The sequence below is a fragment of the Chiloscyllium punctatum genome, chromosome 5, assembly GCF_047496795.1.
Source record: "Chiloscyllium punctatum isolate Juve2018m chromosome 5, sChiPun1.3, whole genome shotgun sequence".
NCBI lineage: Eukaryota > Metazoa > Chordata > Chondrichthyes > Orectolobiformes > Hemiscylliidae > Chiloscyllium > Chiloscyllium punctatum.
Window position 1 is genome coordinate 27,149,254 of NC_092743.1, and position 19,821 is coordinate 27,169,074.

A 19,821-nucleotide genomic window follows, 5' to 3' on the forward strand; every position below is an offset into this window, starting at 1 on the left:
TATTAATGTCATGATTAATTTAATACTCCTCCATATTTCCTTAACTTATTGTCATTTCTATTTGTTTTGTGCATTCAATATCTGGGAACACTTTTTTTTAACTGTAGAAATTTGGACAAATGCAATGATTAAAAAAATGATTTTCAGCTCTGTTCCTTACTCTTAAAAAGTTGGAGCAATTAGACTACTTACAGTGTGGAAACAGGCCCTTCGGCCCAACAAGTCCACACTGCCCCGCCGAAGCGCAACCCACCCATACCCCTAACCTAACACTACGGGCAATTTAGCATGGCCAATTCACCTGACCTGCACATCTTTGGACTGTGGGAGGAAACCAGAGCACCTGGAGGAAACCCACGCAGACACGGGGAGAATGTGCAAACTCCACACAGTCAGTCGCCTGAGGCGGGAATTGAACCCGGGTCTCTGGCGCTGTGAGGCAACAGTGCTAACCACCGTGCCGCCCACAATGTTGACTTAAGAGTTTAGCAGCTTAAGAAAAAGACAGTATGAAATAACAGGAAGAGTATTGTCAGTGGTGCTTACAAGTAATGCATTCCCAAGAGATGCTTTTGTTTTGCATGTTCAAAATAAATTTGTTAAAAAGCATTTGTTGACCTCCAAAAAAAGTTTCAGAACTTATTTACTTCAGTCGATCACAGAAGGAAGCCATAGGTAATTAAAGGGCAGTTTGAGGACATCCATAAGCTGGCTATGTTGGCATGGAGATGGTTGGAGTTTCAATTTATATGGGGAGTTTTGCTAAGAGAATTACGTACACTTTGCTTCTTGGGTGGTATACAGCTTTCAAAGAGAAGATGGCTAGAAGATAATGAGATAGACCTGCAATATTATCAGAGGAATATAAAACTAACATCCTCATTAGTCATATGGAGTGTGGGTGAGAATTTATTTCAGACAGAACAAGATCTGGAATGCTGCCTCATTTGAAACTGATGAAATAATCCATATGGGTCCTCGAGAGAATTTCATGGCAAAGTCAGCAATAAACATATGAGCTTGAATGGATTATATAAGTAACCAGAACAATGGACCGAAGCAAGCACAATCAAGAGATGGCAAATGGCATTTTGACCTCTGAGAATAACTGGAGCTGAAGAAAGTGTCTGTACATCTCTATGACTCTATGACTCTATACCGCCAAGGGCAGTGGTATACTTATTGGAGACCCATACAGAACATAGAACAGCTCAGCAAAAGAACAGGCCCTTCCGCCCTCCATTTCTAAACTAATCCCATGTGTTTGCACAAGGTCTGTATCCCTCTATTGCCTGTCTGTTTATGTATCCATCTAAATTCCTTTTTAATGTTGTTATCGTATATGCTTCTACCACCTCTCCTGGCAGCATGTTCCAGGCACCTACCAACTTCTGTGTTAAAAAAATACTTGCCTCACACATCTCCTTTAAACTTTTCCCTCTCCTCTTAAATCTATGGCCCCTAGTATTTAACATGTACACCCTGGGAAAAAGACTCTGAGTATCCACCTCACCTTATGCCTCTCATAAATAAGTTTAAGATTGTTGTGTCTTGCAAGACAATTTTTGGAATAAGTAAGTGAGAAGTAAATCACAATCCAGATCGCAGTTATCAAGCACATCATTAAGTTAATAGTACTTGTCTTTTTCTTTAAATTCTTTAACATACAAGAAAATATGTGTTTTTTTGTAAAAGGAAAAGTGAAATCTTGTCTCGTTCTATTGGGTAAAACAAGATATATCCTGGTGTCCAACAGGATTGTAACAGTACGATGCAAATATTGCACATTATAAGGCACTTTTGGGCATTAAATTACTCTAAAAAGTAAATTAGACAGTTATTAACATGGAAAACTAGTTTTTCTTAACAACTTATATTAGCATGTATCCTCCATATCAGGAGTTTCATAATTTCATGCGCTTGTTGTCTTTGATTCCTTTATTCCACTTCCCTTCAACAAAACAACTTGCCTATTCTTCAACACGTCAAAGTTTACTTTAATCACAAGCTTCAGTAATAGCCTTACAACTCTGTTTTTATTTTCTATTCTAAATCTACTGCATTTAATCTTATAACTTTGTTTCCCTTGCCCCTTCATTTTTGATCCCAGTGGAATAATTTTTTAATCAACTCTCTCCCATCCTTTCATGATCAAATCAAGCTATCATTTCCTCTGTTCTAGCTCTGTATAACCAGCTAGTGCAGGGTTGCTCAGGCACCTCGGAAACAGATGGTGTTGTTTTAAGACCAGAAAATATGTTGAATCGGATAGTGCATAACTGAACTCCCCAGTGATTTGGGACAGTCTCAATTCATTACTCAGCTTAATGCAGTGAGTCAGAAATCAGACCTTTGAAGCAGGCAGATAACTATTCACTGACAAGAAATTGTTCGAGCAGAATGTGTGGAGGAGTAAAATGTTCCAAACTGCTTCACATTGGTAAAGTCAGTGTGCAAGCGAGTCTTAGACAACAGGACATTGCACATTGAATGCTAGATTTATAGATTTATTGGCTTCAGCCAGGTCTGTTCAGTACTAAAAGAATTACAATTAGCTACCATGCTTTGGGAGATACGAAGCCTGATGAAAGTCAATACAAAGATGGAGCATTTAAAGGATGACCAATTAGTCAATGCCCATTTTCCACCACTGTTGTAATTAAAACAACATTCGTGGTTCTGTAATTAATAATCTACTTATATGTGGGGAGGAGAGGGACTAGAGCCGATAAAATATGGAGCTGGAAAAAGCGCAGCAGGTCAAGCAGCTTGAGGAAAGCAGGAGAGTTGACATTTTGGGTAGGACCTTTCATCAATTGTACTATCATTAGACTATTAATTCAGAGACCCAGGTAATACTCTGGGGAACTAGGTTCAAATCCCACCATGGCAGATGGTGAAGTTTGAATTAAAGAAAAGGCTGGAATTAAAAGTCTAATGATCACCAAGAAACCATTCATGATTGTTGGGAAAATGTTCCATTTAGTTCACAAATGTCTGAGGGAAACAAACTGCTTTCTTTACCTGGTCTGACCTATATGTGGCTCCAGACCCACAGCAATGTGATTGACTCTTCTCTGCAATTAGGCATGGGCAATAAATGCTGGCTTAGTCAATGATGCCCACAACCCATAACTGTACTGAAACAAAAAAATCATTGCTGTTTAAATTTACATATGACCATTCAGTCAAAGTAGCCCTTAAAGTATGGAACAAAACTGAACCTGGTATAAAATTCACAAGGGTCTCTTTCATCTAGAGGGACAAGGACAGCAGATACATGGAAACACCATTACCTCCAAGCTCCCCTCTAAGACACACACCATCTTGACATGGAAATAATTACAGTCCCTTCACTGTCACTGGGTTAAAATGGATTGCAACTCATCACCACCTTCTCAAGAAGGAACTAGGGATGGGTAATAAATGCTGGCCAGCCAGTGGGTCCCATGTCCCAAGAATGAATAATTTTTTTAAAAGGCTAGGATGAACAAAAAGATGGATTTGACTGTAAAATGATAAGCTAGGCAATGATCGGCATTGTAGAAAGTTATAAAATTCTGAAGCTCCCTGTCATTTGGGCTCACTTTCTGTTGTTAGGAAGAACTGTATCAGATCCTCAATGGCTTCTTAATGGAGCATTTTGTGATAACCTTGGGACCATCTCCTCAGATTGTGTGAAATACTGCATGTGCTGAAACTAAACCTTTTATTCAACTATCAATGCTGAACACAGCAATAAAAGCTCATCCACTGAACAGTTTCTACCAATATGAAACTTTACACCAATACAAACCACAAGCCTATGTTAGATATGAAGTAACCCAAAATGGCGGAGTCGGACCATTCGGCGCAGCCATTTTGGCGTGAGCGATTTGGTGTGGCCTGTTTGGCGCAGCCAATTTTGCCGCAGACCCATTTAGGCGCAGAACTATTTTGGCGCACATATATGGTAGTCATCAATGAAAATCAACATAATAGAATTATTTAATGGGTAGTTTCCAGTAGTTTGTAGTTATTTGTGTATCAACTGTATTTAGTCTGTGATTAGTCCACTCCTTACCGTGGTTCCTCAAAATTTCTTAAAAAAAATATAACCCATTAAATTCCCTGAATTTCTTTAATTCCAACGGAATATAATGCCCTGCTATGAGATATACAAGTTCAAAGTCACAGTTGATAATGTCAGGGCAGCATTCAGGCTGTATTTCCAGAACCATTTCCAATAATTTATCATATGTTGTTTGTAACTTATATGGGAGTAAAGCATACAACAGTGGGAACACACCTTTATGTATTTCCCCTAAAATAACATGAACTTGTGAAAATAGAGGTGGGGAAATTTTGAATGTTCCATCAACATATAACTTTTTGATTGTTTCAGAAACTCGGCATTCCTTTTTCTTCTAAATATAAGAATTCTGCAGGTGGTGCGACCGCTGTCGGCTAGTAAAAATTGTTCTTCATTATATTCATTAACAGAATATGTTTTAAAGCTATCTGGAATTACAAGTTCTTCTAAATTTCCTGGATTTACTGGGGAAGCAGCAATTTCTTTCCTTGTCCTACGAACCATTTTCTTCAGCGCTCTGTTGTTAGGCATCATTCCTTGGCAAGCTCCCGACAAATTTTCTAGGCATTCGTTAATCACTTGTAAAGTTCCCTCTACAGTTGCTTTTCTTTGATGACTAGTTATTTTAATAATAACTACAAACTACAGGAAACTACCCATTTAATAATTCTACTATTATGCTGATCTTCGTTGATGACCACCGTATATCTGTGCCAAAATAGTTCTGCACCTAACTGGGTCTGCAGCAAAACAGGCTGGGCCAAACAGGCTGTGCCAAATCGCTCACGCCAAAATGGTTGCGCTAAATAGTCCTAAACCCCCAAAATGGAATTAGTTATGTTATAGTATATTATACATAGGGTCAAAGTTTAATTTGGTTCTGGGCAACAGTATAACTTCAACTAATGTGAAGTTGTTAAAGCCCCTGGGAATTCTTTTAAAATGCCGGTTTTCACACTTTATTCTGAGTTGCTTATATATTTTAATTGTGGACACTTTCATGGTTTTCATGGTAAATGAAGCACAGTAAACCAGTTTAATGGATATATCTGCATTGCAAAGTGCAAAACAACTTTTGACAAGGTGAATATGAGAAGACCATTGGAAGTGCTGGGGATAATCAGAGTTAAATGGAGAGATAAAATAAGGATTGTAGTTCTGTACGGAAGACACTACTTGGCGAAAATGGACCTGGTTTAATCAGGTATGACGTGAAGCTAAGCAGTTTACTGTCAGCACTGCTCTTTGAAACCTGTCTGGAAATCATCAAAAATAAAGGGGAAGAAGTACAGAAAGGTGTCAAATTTGAAGATCAATCAATGAACATAAGGAGACATGCAAATAACCAGATCTTAGCAAAAGATGCACAGATACTAACAGGTAGAATGAACAAAGTGCAGGGAGCTCATGGGATATAAAGTCATGTAAAAAAAGGTTATGAAGACTTGAAGAAAAAAATGTGGAAAAAGAGACCAAGATAAATGGTCAACAACTGGAACAGGAATTACATTTTAGAAATGTTTCACAAGTTATGTATTAAATTTCTCTGAATGTACGAGAAAGGCTTGGCAGAATGGATTAGGGAGAACACAAAGGCATTTTACACTTATGTGAGGAATAAGAGAATGTTATAAGAAAGAGTAGGGCTGATCAGGGATAGCATAGGGAATTTGTGTGTGGAGTCTGAGGAGGTAGGGGAAGCCCTAAATGAGTGTTTTGCTTCAGTCTTTATGAAAGAAACGAACTTTGTAGTGAATGAAACCTTTGAAGAGCAGATGTGCATGCTGGAATGGATAGAGATAGAGGAAGCTGATGTGCTGCAAATTTTGTCAAGATTAAGATTGACAAGTCACCAGGCCCAGACCAGATTTGTCCTCGGCTGCTTTGGGAAACGAGAAATGCAATTGCTTCGCCACTTGCGACTTTGCGATAGGTGGACAAAATCCGCGGGACCTGACCTAGTGTATCCCAGGACTTTGTGGGAAGTTAGGGAGGAAATTGTGGGGCACCTTGCAGAAATATTTGTATCATCTATTACTATGGATGAGGTGCTGGATGACTGGAGGGTGACTAATGTTGTGCCTTTGTTTAAGAAGGGATGTAAGTGGAAGACAGGTGTGAGTATGACTTTGGTGGTGGGTAAGTTGTTGGAAGTGATTCTGAAAGACAAGATTTATGTGTTTGGAGAGGCAAGGAATGATTAGGGATAGTCAGCATGGCTTATTGTGAGGGAAAGTCATATCTCACAAACTTGATTGAGTTTTTTGGGGAAGTAACCAAGAAGATTGATGAAGACAGAGCAGTAGACATCATTTACTTGGTCTTTAGTAAAACTTTTGACAAGGTTCCACATGATAGACTAATTAGTAATGTCAGGTGACATGCGATTCAGGGTGAGTTTGCCAATTGGATGCAAAATTGGCTGAAAGGTAGGAGACAGGGAGTGATGGTAGAGGGTTGTTTTTCGAACTGGAGGCCTGAGACCAGTAGTGTTCCACAGGGATTGGTGCTGGGTCCACTTTTGTTTGTCATTTATATAAATGATTTAGATGAAAATGTAGAAAGCATGGTTTGTAAGTTTGTGGATGACACCAAGATTGGTGGTGTAGTGGACAGTAAAGAATGTTATTTAAGATTACAAAGAGATCTTGATCATTTGGGTCAATGGGCTGAGGAGTGGCAGATGGAGTTTAATTTGGATACATGTAAGATATTGCATTTTGGTAAAACAAACAAAGGCAGGAGATGTAGGATTAATAGTAGTATTGTAGAACAGAGGAGACTATGGCTGTAGATGAATTTGTTTGGTTGGTAGGATATGCTTGTGCCACAGAGATCATGTCTGGGCCTCAATTGTTTCTAATTAATGTCAATGATGTGACCCCGTGGAATTGCTAAATTTTCTGGTGATGCAAAATTAGGTAGGAAAGTAAGTTGTGAAGAGAACATAGGGAGTATGCAAAAGGATATGGAGTCGTACCTGAGGACTGGAGAGAGGCAAATGTAATTTCTCTCTTCAAGAAAGGAAATAGGGAAATCCCCGGCAATTACAGACCAGTAAGTCTCATGTCTGTTGTCTGCAAGGTGTCAGAAAGGATTCTGAGGGATAGGATTTATGACCATCTGGAAGAGCATGGCTTGATTAAATGCAGTCAACACGGCTTTGTGAGGGGCAGGTCATGCTGTACAAACCTTATCGAGTTCTCTGAGAATGTGACTAGAAAAGTTGATGAGGGTCGAGCTGTGGATGTGGTGTATATGGACTTCAGCAAGGCATTTGATGGGGTTCCCCATGGTAGGCTCATTCAGAAGGTCGGGAGGAATGGGATACAGGGGAACTTAGCTGTCTGGATACAGAATTGGCTGGCCAACAGAAGACAGCGAGTGGTAGTAGAAGGTAAATATTCTGCCTGGAAGTCTGTGTTGATTGGTGTTCCATAGGGCTCTGGGCCTCTACTGTTTGTAATTTTTATTAATGACTTGGACGAGGGGATTGAAGGATGGGTCAGCAAGCTTGCAGACGAGACAAAGGCTGGAGGTGTCATTGACAGTATAGAGGGCTGTTGCAGCGGGACATTGACAGGATGCAGAGATGGGCTGAGAGCTGGCAGATGGAGTTCAACCTGGATAAATGCGAGGTGATGCATTTTGGAAGGTCGAATTTGAAAGCTGAGTATAGGATTAAGGATAGGATTCTTGGCAGTGTGGAGGAACAGAGGGATCTTAGTGTGCAGGTACATAGATCCCTTAAAATGGCCACCCAAGTGAACAGGGTTGTTAAGAAAGCATATGGTATTTTTGGCTTTCATTAACAGGGGGATTAAGTTTAAGAGTCATGAGATCTTGTTGCAGTTCTATAAAACTTTGGTTAGACCGCACTTGGAATACTGTGTCCAGTTCTGGTCGCCCTATTGTAGGAATGATGTGGATGCTTTGGGGAGGGTTCAGACGAGGTTTACCAGGATGCTGCCTGGACTGGAGGGCTTATCTTATGAAGAGAGGTTGACTGAGCTCGGACTTTTCTCATTGCAGAAAAGGAGGAGGAGAGGAGACCTAATTGAGGTATACAAGATAATGAGAGGCATAGATAGAGTTGATAGCCAGAGACTATTTCCCAGGGCAGAAATGACTAACACGAGAGGTCATAGTTTTAAGCTGGTTGGAGGAAAGTATAGAGGGGATGTCAGAGGCAGGTTCTTGTGAGAGCATGGAATGCGTTGCCAGCAGCAGTTGTGGAAGCAAGGTCATTGGGGACAATTAAGAGACTACTGGACATGCATATGGTCACAGAAATTTGAGGGTGCATACATGAGGATCAGTGGTCAGCACAACATCGTGGGCTGAAGGGCCTGTTCTGTGTTGTACTGCTCCATGTTCTATGTTCTAGGTACATTGGGCCCATTGTCCTGTCAACGATCATTTCTAAGCATGTTGCTCGGGTTAAAGTGAAACACAGATGCAGAGTAGAATGGCCTTTTAAATAAGTTAAGAGAGCACAGATTAGCAGCAGGGTTACTAATTTATGTCTTGCTCTGTACCACGCTTGTTGTGGAGTGCATAAAGTCCTTCATTTTTCGATTTAGGTACTTTTACTCACCCTCTTCAGTGGTGTTATAATCCCCATCTGCTCTGTTTGTGCCTCCATATTGTATGAAAAGATGTGGAGGTGTTGGTGTTGGACTGGGGTGGATAAAATTAAAAATAAGGGATGCAACTGACGAAGGCACAGTGCTCCAAAGGCTTGTACTTTGAAATAAAGTTGGGTAACTATAACCTGGTGTCATGTGATTTTTAACTGTGTCCAAAGATATGCAGGCTCAGTGGATTGGCTATGCTAAATTTCCCAATGTGTCCAGGGGTTTGTGTAGGTTAAGTGGATTAGCCATGGGAAATGCAGGGTTACAGAGATTAGTTAGGGGATTTGGTCTGGGTGGGATGCTCTTCAGAGGGTTGGTATGGATTCAATGGGCCCAATAGCCTGGTTCTACACTGTAGGGATCCTATAATTCTAGGATTCTATATTATCTCTACAGACAATCACACAATGAATGATACCCATTTGATGCACATCTACAATGTAACTTTATTTAAAACGGAGCAGTTTGGAAGTAAAATTGAAGATGTTGCTAAACTGTGTTCAGTCTCACCAAGAGAGGCATTCTTTCTGGAAATGAAGAGCTTGTTCTTGTTTATGGATTCAAATTTGGTGTGCTGCCATACCACATTAAATTAATCACCTTGTTCAAACTCTTTTATTACCAGTTATCTCATCACAAACCAATTTCCATTAATGTCAAGCAGATCTGGTACAAGCGCATTGTGGAACATCAAATAATCTGACAGATTTTCATATGCTACGCAAATGGCTGGTAGTGTTGCATAATCTCAAGGCAAATCCTGGTCTGCACATATGTAAACCGGACAGATGTAATTACATTGACAAAATGCATGCTGTGCTCAATGAAGGTTGCAACTTTATATGTGAAAGACTTGCCACTACATATGACTGGAAAGCCCCACTCAAAGGCAAGTTGCAAAGGTGCTTTTTGGACTTGGAAAGGATGTTAACTTGTATTGTAATGTAAGTGATGGAATTTGTCCTCATGGCTCACTGTGTCAACTAATATATGGGTTACCTAAGGCACAAAAAAGCAATGTTCATTTCTATTCTATTGTTCTATTTATGAATGTTCTATTTATGAATGACTCTGCACAACATAAATTAGTCAAATTGTTTGGTGAGCTTTTGTAGCCAGCTCTGAATGAATCTTCCAATGAGGATTCCTTCACTTTTGCAAAGTCCATACAAGACCTACATTTTAAGAGCAATAACACTTCTTGGATATTTACCAGCAGACCACTCAAAGAAGTCAATGTCGTTTGCATTATGTCACCATATCATGGTGATCTAGATGTGTCACTGCTGTCTGGATCTGTGTTCAATCAACTCATAAATTCATGGAGCTGAGTTCAGTTTCAATGACACAACATGTGCCCAAGTCTAGATGGCATTGCTCTACTCAGACCACCTTCACCAACTTCTTTGCTGGAGCACAACTGTCATGGAATGACCACTAACATCTTACACCTTCCACATTTCTGATAATATAGATGACACATTTGCAAGATTTGAATCTGCAGCTGCACTAAAGAGTCTCTTCACATAGCTTAATGAACTCCATCCTCTGCTCAAATTTAAAATTGAAATGGAGCAATCAAATGAGCTTCCTTTCTTTGACATATGAGCTGAAACATCAGCCAATGGGCTCATAGTTATTAACTACCAAAAGCCTACATTAGTTGGTCAATGAAAGCATTGCAATTCATACAATCCCACAAGATCAAACTTCTTGGTAAGCTTGTGAAGAAGACCTGAGTTTCCTGTACATCACACACATGTGATGCTGAGGTAGGGCATAGCTGTGTGATAACAAACACCATGATCAAATTATCACTCATTGAATACTATGGAAACACATGAAGAGGCCTACATCAACCACTTTTGATCTTGAGCAGGGTTCAGTTTACCTCAGATTGTGCTGGAAGGGGGAGATGTCTCAAAAGTGTGAACAATAGGTGAAGTTAACTGTCTCAATTCCTGATGAAGGAATTTTGCCCAAAACATTGATTTTCCTGCTCCTCGGATGCTGCCTGACCTGCTGTGTTTTTCCAGCACCACACTCTCGACTCTAATTTCCAGCATCTGCAATCCTCACTTTCGCCTTGTCTCATACAGCTACCATGCAGTAAATCCACAAGTGGTTTTCTCCATCAACAGGATGCTGCCGTCAATCTAAAAACATGGTTTGCCTACCATACATGAGTATTCTGAAGAAGGCCTCCTGGACTTGAAATTAACTCTTTCCTTTTCTCTCCATAGATGCTGTCAGACCTGCTGAGTTTCTCCAGCAATTTCTGTTTTCGTTACTCATTTGTGCAATGTGATATATGAATTCCAAAGCCAATTATGTGATACCAATTAAGTAGGTCATATATCCCAATGTGGACCATTTCAAAGAACATATCCTGTTTTCCATTTACAGAATGCAGTATGCCAATTATATTCAACCAACCTGTATTTAGAATCATAGAGTCATAGAGATGTACAGCATGGAAACAGGCCCTTCGGTCCAACCCGTCCATGCCAACGAGATATCCCAACCCAATCTAGTCCCACCTGCCACTACCTGACCCATATCCCTCCAAACCCTTTCTATTCATATACCCATCCAAATGCCTCTTAAATGTTGCAATTGAACCAGCGTCCACCACATCCTCTGGCAGCTCATTCCATACTGGTACCACCCTCTGCATGAAAACGTTGCCCCTTAGGTCTCTTTTATATCTTTCCCCTCTCACCCTAAACCTATGCCCTCTAGTTCTGGACTCCTGACCCCAGGGAAAAGACTTTGTCTATTTACCCTATCCATACCCCTCATAATTTTGTAAACCTCTATAAGGTCACCCCTCAGCCTCCGACGTTCCAGGAAAACAGCCCCACCCTGTTGAGCCTCTCCCTGTAGCTCAGATCCTCCAACCCTGGCAACATCCTTGTAAATCTTTTCTGAACCCTTTCAAGTTTCACAACAGCTTTACGATAAGAAGGAAACCAGAATTGCACACAATATTCCAACAGTGGCCTAACCAATGTCCTGTACAGCCACAACATGACCTCCCAACTCCTGTACTCAATACTCTGACCAGTAAAGGAAAACATACCAAGTGCCTTCTTCATTATCCTATCTACCTGTGACTCTACTTTCAAGGAGCTATTAACCTGCACTCCAAGGTCTCTTTGTTCAGCAACACTCCCTAGGACCTTACCATTAAGTGTATAAGTCCTGCTAAGATTTGCTTTCCCAAAACGCAGCACCTCGCATTTATCTGAATTAAACTCCATCTGCCACTTCTCAGCCCATTGGCCCATCTGGTCAAGATCCTGTTGTAATCTGAGGTAACCCTCTTCGCTGTCCAATACACCTCCAATTTTGGTGTCATCTGCAAACTTACTAACTGTACCTCTAATGCTCGCATCCAAATCATTTATGTAAATGACAAAAAGTAGATACTTGTGGCACTCCACTGGTCACAGGCCTCAAGTCTGAAAAACAACCCTCCACCACCACCCTCTGTCATCTACCTTTGAGCCAGTTCTGTATCCAAATGGCTAGTTCTCCCTCTATTCCATGAGATCTAACCTTGCTAATCAGTCTCCCATGGGGAACCTTGTCGAATGCCTTACTGAAGTCCATATTGATCGCATCTACTGCTCTGCTCTCATCAATCTTCTTTGTTATTTCTTCAAAAAACTCAATCAAGTTTGTGAGACATGATTTCCCATGCACAAAGCCATGTTGACTGTCCCTAATCAGTCCTTGCCTTTCCAAATACATGTACATCCTGTCTCTCAGGATTCCCTCCAACAACGTGCCCACCACTGAGGTCAGGCTCACCAGTCTATAGTTCCCTGGCTTGTCTTTACTGCCCTTCTTAAACTGTGACAGCACATTTGCCAACCTCTAGTCTTCTGGCATCTCACTGTGAGTATCGATGATACAAATATCTCAGATAAGTTAATTGTTGCTTTAAGTCTTTCCAAGAGAAAGGCTGTATTAGTGAGTACAGTGGGTTCTTTCTTGATTATATGTTTTTGGAGATACGTCTCTTGATTAAACTTAAAATATAAGCCATAGCTATTAATTTAACCTGGGGCAGTGTTTGTGGAGGAATAAGACGGTGTTATTTTCTGGGTCTGTAGATTGTGAAGGAGCAAAAATGGACTTTTCAGTGATATGTACTTCTTGTCAGATGTGGGAGTTTAAAGAGAGTTTAAGGGTCATTGCAGATTATAACTGCCATAAATGCTGTTGGATGCAAATCTTATCAGATCGAGTGGATCTGTTGGAGAGACAGATAGAAGCGATGAGGAATTTGCAACAGCAACAGTATGTGATGGATGGCAGTTATAGGAAGGGGGGAAAGTCTCAGATACAGTCACATAGATGGGTTAACTCCAGGAAGGGTACGAGAGGTAGGCACCTAGGGCCTTTTGTGGATATACCCAGTTCAAACAGATATTCTGTTTTGGAAAATGTAGGGGGTGATGGATCCTCAGGAGAATATAACACGAACAGCCAAGTTTCTCGTATTGAGACTGGCTGTAATGCAACGAGGGATATGTCGGCTTCCAAGAGATCAATTGTATTAGGGGATTCTGTAGTCCGAGGTACAGACAGACGTTTCTGTGGCCAGCAGAAATAAAGCAGGATGCTGTGTTGTTTCCCTGATGCCAGGATCAAGGATGTCTCAGAGAGGGTGCAGAATGTTCTCATGGGGGAGAGGGGCCAGCAAGAGGTCATTCTCCACATTGGAACCAACGATATAGGAAGGGAAAAACTTGAGATTCTGAAGGGAGATTACAGAGAGTTAAGCAGAAATTTAAAAAAGATTTGCAAGCCTCAGGAAATTATATCCATCAGTAAATATGATGCAGCCATTCGAAATTATTTATTAAACAATCCAGACTCTGCTAAGAATTATGCTGGAAACCATCTTAAGATCAGCAGTCAGGCACATACTGTGATACATGTTTGGGTAAAAGGAATATTCATTAAAAAATGAATTTGTGGTGATAGCCAATATACCCTCTTGGATCACCCTGACTGATCACAATCCCTATCTGTGTGATCTGAGAATCTTTTAAGAAAATTAAGATTGGGAAGTAGCTGCTAACTTTGCTGCATCTTCAATGAAGTCTCAACCAATTTGAACCCTCCACTTATACTTTATGAGATAGTGTCCTCCGCCTTTTTACGTCTGTTTCAAACATCCTAGTTCTTGTGAATAAAAGACAAAAAGCTTCAACCTTCTGTCACCTTTTAGCAATGAAAATGCTGGAAATACTCAGCATGTGAGAATGGTTCTAGCCATGTGACAATGCCAACATAGCACTTTTCAATGCAATAAATTACATCCTGTGTGATTGTGACAAAGGCAGACAAGAACACTCTCATTTGGATCTATTCTTACCTATCTAACTGGAGCTAGAAAATCACTCGAACTGACATATTTTCCTCCTTTCACACCACTATTTCTGATGACCCCTTCTCCAGGGGTCAAATCTTGGCCCCCTCCTATTCTTCATCTACATGTTGCCCTTTTCACAACACACTATGAAAGCAAAATATTAGTTTTTAGATGTATGTTGATGACATCCAGCTCCAGCTCACCACCACCGCTCTTCAATCCTCCTTTCTTGCTCAGTTATTGGACAGCTTATCTGACATCCCATACTTGAAGGTAGAAATTTCCCCCAGTTGAATAAAATGAGGATAGAAGCCATATGTTCCTATTCTCATCTCAAGCTTCACTCCTAAGCTGTCAACTCTGCCCCTGTCCCTGGCAAAAATCAAATGGAGGAGCAAGTGAGGACTGCAGATGCTGGAGATCAGAGTCAAAGAGTGTGGTGCTAGAAAAGCACAGCCAGTCAGGCAACATCTGAGGAGCAGGAGCATCGACATTTCATGCATAAGCTCGAGTCCTTATGAAGAACTTATGTTTGAAACATCGACTTTCCTGCTCCCCAAAAGTAAAATGAAACCAGTCTGGTTTACAACATTTGATCTGAAAATAGATTCAGACCTCAAAATGTTTCCATGTCTAAGGCTGTCTTTCTCCACTCCAATATGGTCACTCAACTTCTAACTGTCTGAGGTCAATTACTGTTAAGAGGCTTGTCAGTGCAATTATTAGGTGTGACTATTTCAATGTACTCTTGGCTGGTTTTCCACAATCTACCTTCTTTGGACATCATGCCACCCTAAACTCTGTAACTTGTGTCATTACTCACTGTGAGTCCCATTTTCCTTCTTATTCCTTTGATCATACTTCTGGCTCCTGGTCAAGTATTGTCTTGAGACAACACTCTCATGCTTGTTTACAAAACCCTCTATGACCATGCCATTTTCACTCCCCTACCTTAGAATCCTCCAAGATATTTGTGCTTCTTTAATTCTGTCCTCATACACATTCCCAATTATAATTGCTCCATCATTGACAGCCATTCCTTCAGTATTCTAGGTCCCATCATTACACTTCTTCTTGTATTTTCCTTAGTCTACACTTTTAAGTTAGTTCTTAAGATCTACATTTTTGAACAATCCTTTGGTCATCTGACATAAAATCTCCTTCACTATCTTTATGGTAAAGCCTTAGTTAAAATGCAATGCCTTTTGGTATTTCATTAGGTTAGAGGTACTACATAAACTTCAATTGATTTTGTTGAAAAGCTAACAACCACGACCCATGAACTGTTTCTCTCTCCACAGATTCTGCCTTACCTACTGAGTATCTCTAGCATATCCCATTTTTATTTCAAATAGCAATTGTAGTTAAATGCATGGTAAATGAAGTACAGTGCCATATCGAAAAATGTGAGGTTATCTACTTTGGTAGGCAAAACCAGGAAGACAGTTTACTACCTGAATGGTGATAGATCGGGAAAAGGAGAAGTGCAATGAGACCTGAAGGTCATTGTACACTATGTGCTGAGTGTAAGCATGTAGGTGCAGCAGGCGGTGAAGAAAGCAAATGGGATTTGATCTTCATAGCGAGAGGACTCCAGTACAGGAGCAGGGATATCTTACAACTATTGTTCAGAGTCTTGGTGAGACCACACCTGGAGCATTGTACATTGGTTAGGTCACCTTCTCCAAACAAGAATGTTCTGACTATGGAGAGAGTGCAACGGGACTGTGTTATCAAGGCTGACGAGAGACTTGATTGCTTAGGACTAGGTTCATTGGAGTTTAGTAGAATGAGGGGAGATCTCATTAAAACCTATAAAGTTCAAAAAGGACCACACAGGGTTAACCCAAAATGGTTGTTCCCAATATTGGTGGAGTCAAGAACAACAGAACAGAAGCTAGGGATTAGGGGTAGGCCATTTGGAACTGAGATGAGAAGCAATTTCTTGATCCAGAGAATGGTAAACCTGTGGAATTACCAGCTACACAAAGTAGGTGTGGCCAAAACATTTAATGGTTTCAAGAAAAAGAAGTTAAATATAGCTCTTTGGGCTAAAGGTATCAAAGGGCATGGGGAGAAAACGGGAGCAGGGTACTGAATTGGATGATCAGCCACGATAACCAAGAATGGTGGAACAGGCTCAAAGGGCTGAATGGCTTACTTCTGCTCCTATTTTCCATTTTTCTACAATATGTAATTTAACATTTCAGACTAATTATATTTCAGCATCAATTACTTTTATTTGTTTCATGTTGGTTATTCTGTCCACAGAAGCTGCGTGACCTGCTGAATTTTGCAGAGTTTTTATTTTTATTTCAGATTTTCAGCATCTGTGGAATTTGGCTTCTGTTTTCCCTCTACGCTAATTGTACAAAGCTTCAGTGCATCAAATCTAATTCTGTTCACAGGATACTCCAGAAACCTATTTTCCCAAGTCACTAGTTTCAGCAAAGTAAATGAGCATAAAGGAAGTGATAATTGGTAAGTGAAGAAAAAAGATCCTTAATTCCTAAACCTCCCACGTTACACAACCCCAATTAACCAAATTATGTTTGATTTGTTTGTAGTACAGTGGTAGTGCTCCTGCCTCTGAGCTATAATCCTGGGTTCAACTCTCACCTGTTTCAGAGTAATGTCACAATTTCTGTGAACAGTTTGATTAAAAATATTTATATAATATCCTCACATTGCATAGCTATCGTTACTTATATTATTCAAAAATGTAGTTCCCACATTTATCCAACCATATGGGGATGTTTCACTCACCCAAAACATAGCAACCATTGTTTATTTCCATTATAAAAGTGCCTTCTGGCAGAAACACATGTTCATTTAATTGTTTGTACCTTATTCAGCACCAATTCATTTGCATACTTCATCACCTCTCTCTCATGTGAGGCCATAAGTTGAGTTTCAGTAACAAGCATGCTGAACGAATAAAAGCGTGATGTTAAGGTGCAATTACCTTTAAGGAGTGTGGGATTCAAGTTCAACAGATCAACTTGTTATTAACAATTTCAAACAACCCTTTTCAAATTTAAATATCACATTTCTGGAGGGCATCAGAATTGAACCAATGGCTTTTGGTTCAGCGATAGAGACACAAACTCTGTGCCACAAGACTTTCAGGATGATTTGTTACAATTGTACTCAATAGTAACAATGCTAGCCAAGATCATTCAACTCATACAGTAAAGAAATTATATTCATATTCATAAATCCACTATAAATGGACAACTTTATATTAGTACTAAATGTTTGGAAACAATGCATTGAATGGTTAATATAGTCAATTGTTAGGAAGGTGAAAGAAATGTCTAGCCAAACACTAGAGGAATAGTATATCATTTTCACATTCATATAGAATCCCTTCCACTCATTGTATCCTTTTTAATCAGATATGATAGCTCTGATACCTGACTCATATGTGAAAATGTACACAAAATGCATATCATTTACAACATAATGTTTTCATTTAATTCTTATGTTTGAACTTAATGTTTTCCTTTCTTCCATTGCTTGCTGTTGCAAAATGATGTGATGTAATATGATTGTGCTTTGATACAATAGGGCTGTGCTCAATATTCAGATCAAGTCCCTTTAGATTCATGAATTGAAATCGGATAGACTTTTACCAAAATGTGACATTCTACAGTCAACATTATTATGAGTCAAACAGCAATATGCAGAGGTGAGAAGATTCTAAACTGAGTAATGCAACTCAATTTCAAGTGCAGAAGAGAAGGCTTTATTCCTTCAAGGTGTCTATTTTTCACATTTGGAATAAGAATAAAACATTGGGGGTCGGTGGCACAGTGGCTCAATGGTTAGCACTGCTGCCTCACAGCACCAGGGACCTGGGTTCAATCCTACCCTCAGGCAACTATCTGTGTGAAGTTTGCACATTTTCCTTGTGTATGCATGGGTTTCCTCCAGGTGCTCTGGTTTCCTCTCACAGTCACAAAAATGTGCAGGTTAGGTGAAACAGCCATGCTAAATTGCCCATTGTGTTCAGGGATGTGTAGGTTAGTTGCATTAGTCAGGGGTAAATGTTGGATAATAGGGTAGGGGAAAGGGTCGAGGTAAGTCACTCTTCAGAGGGTCAGTGTGGACTTGTTGGGCTGAAGGGTCTGCTTCCACACTGTAGGGATTCTGTTTTTAAAAAAAGTCCCTTGAATATGCTCTACTGTGAAGACCATATCATAGAATCCCTATATTGTAGAAGCAGATCATTCAGCCCATTAAATCCACACCAAATCCCCCCAAAGAGCATCCTACCCACACCCAGTCCCATACTCTATCCCTATAAACCTGCATTTCCTGTAATTAATCTACCTAGCCTGCAGATCCCTGGACACGAGAGGCAAGTTAGCATGGCTAATCCACCTAATTACCCATCTTTGGACTATGGGAGGAAATCAGAGCACTTGGAGGAAACCCACAAGACATGGACAGAATGTCCAAACTCCACACAGATAGACTGTTAACGTATCTTTCAGTTTTTTTCTGTAATTTTGATTGTGGACTGAAATGGAAAGAGGACAGAATGAAGTTAAAACCAAAGATTGCAATGAGGAAGATTGCACTTAATAGCAAGTTCTCTGACACTTACCTTAAGTGCTGTTTACACAACTGTTTCTTCAAGCATTGGGGGAGTCTGGTCACAGACAAGTTGGAGCCATGGGATGTGTACAAATGGAAATTTAGCCAGCAAAGTGCAGATAATTAGTCTGGCAAATTCTGGATGACAAAGGCCTTTTGCCTGTCAACAACTCTGTGATTGCCTTCACGGTGGCTGAACAGCTTGTGGTTGTTACACTTTGGGTCAAAAGCCAACCAGAAAAGAAGGAGCTATCCTTTACTCTCTGCTATGATAAAAACTTACTCAAACCTGAAGGACAGTTTATTTCCCCTCATCAGTCTTTGCAAACTGTGGCTAATAACCTATAAGTCAGTTAGTTCCGAAGTGGGAGCTCCTGGAATTGAGTCAAAGTACCTGTAGATGAAACATTGAGGAGCAGCAACTCCTGACAAGCCAAAAGGTTAATCTCAGGGAAGTCTGTGGACATGGACCTCTGAACTGCCTGACCAGTCATTCTCGCTGTCCAAAACACCAATGTCTTTTTTTTGTTTCTCTCTGTCTGTACATATGCACATGTGTAGGGGAAGTCGGTTTGAGTATGAAAAAGGTTAAGATTATGTCAGTTTAGCCAGCTATGAGTCACGAATAGAGAGGTTTTGTGGCTGTCATGACATGATATAGTTGGTGAAGGATAAAGCTGGATTGCCAACATTTGTCCAGGAGGACAGTGGCCCTTTCTCTCGTGACACTTTCCCTCATCTTAGCTGTTGTCTAAATACTTGCCATATAGTTTACATGTTCAGCATTTCTGCCATGGGATGGTAAGGTGACATTTATCTCAACTGGGGGCTGGTAGTTACAGCAATATTGGATCCAGTTGGACATGGACCATAGATGTAGAATGGGCACTGAATTTTAAGAAGGATGTATTGAGACAGTGGAGCATGGTTTCAGAGTTATCCTTAGTTCATTCAACACTTAGGGTTAATGAAAAAGAAGCTTGGTTGGAGTGTATAATTGATGGCTGATTTAGTATCGATCACATTGCATCAATACCAAATTTGGAAGTACTACATTCTGAGTGAAACTTCTAACTAATGATGAGTTAAGAAAGCATATGTACCATAATATGAAGCTCACT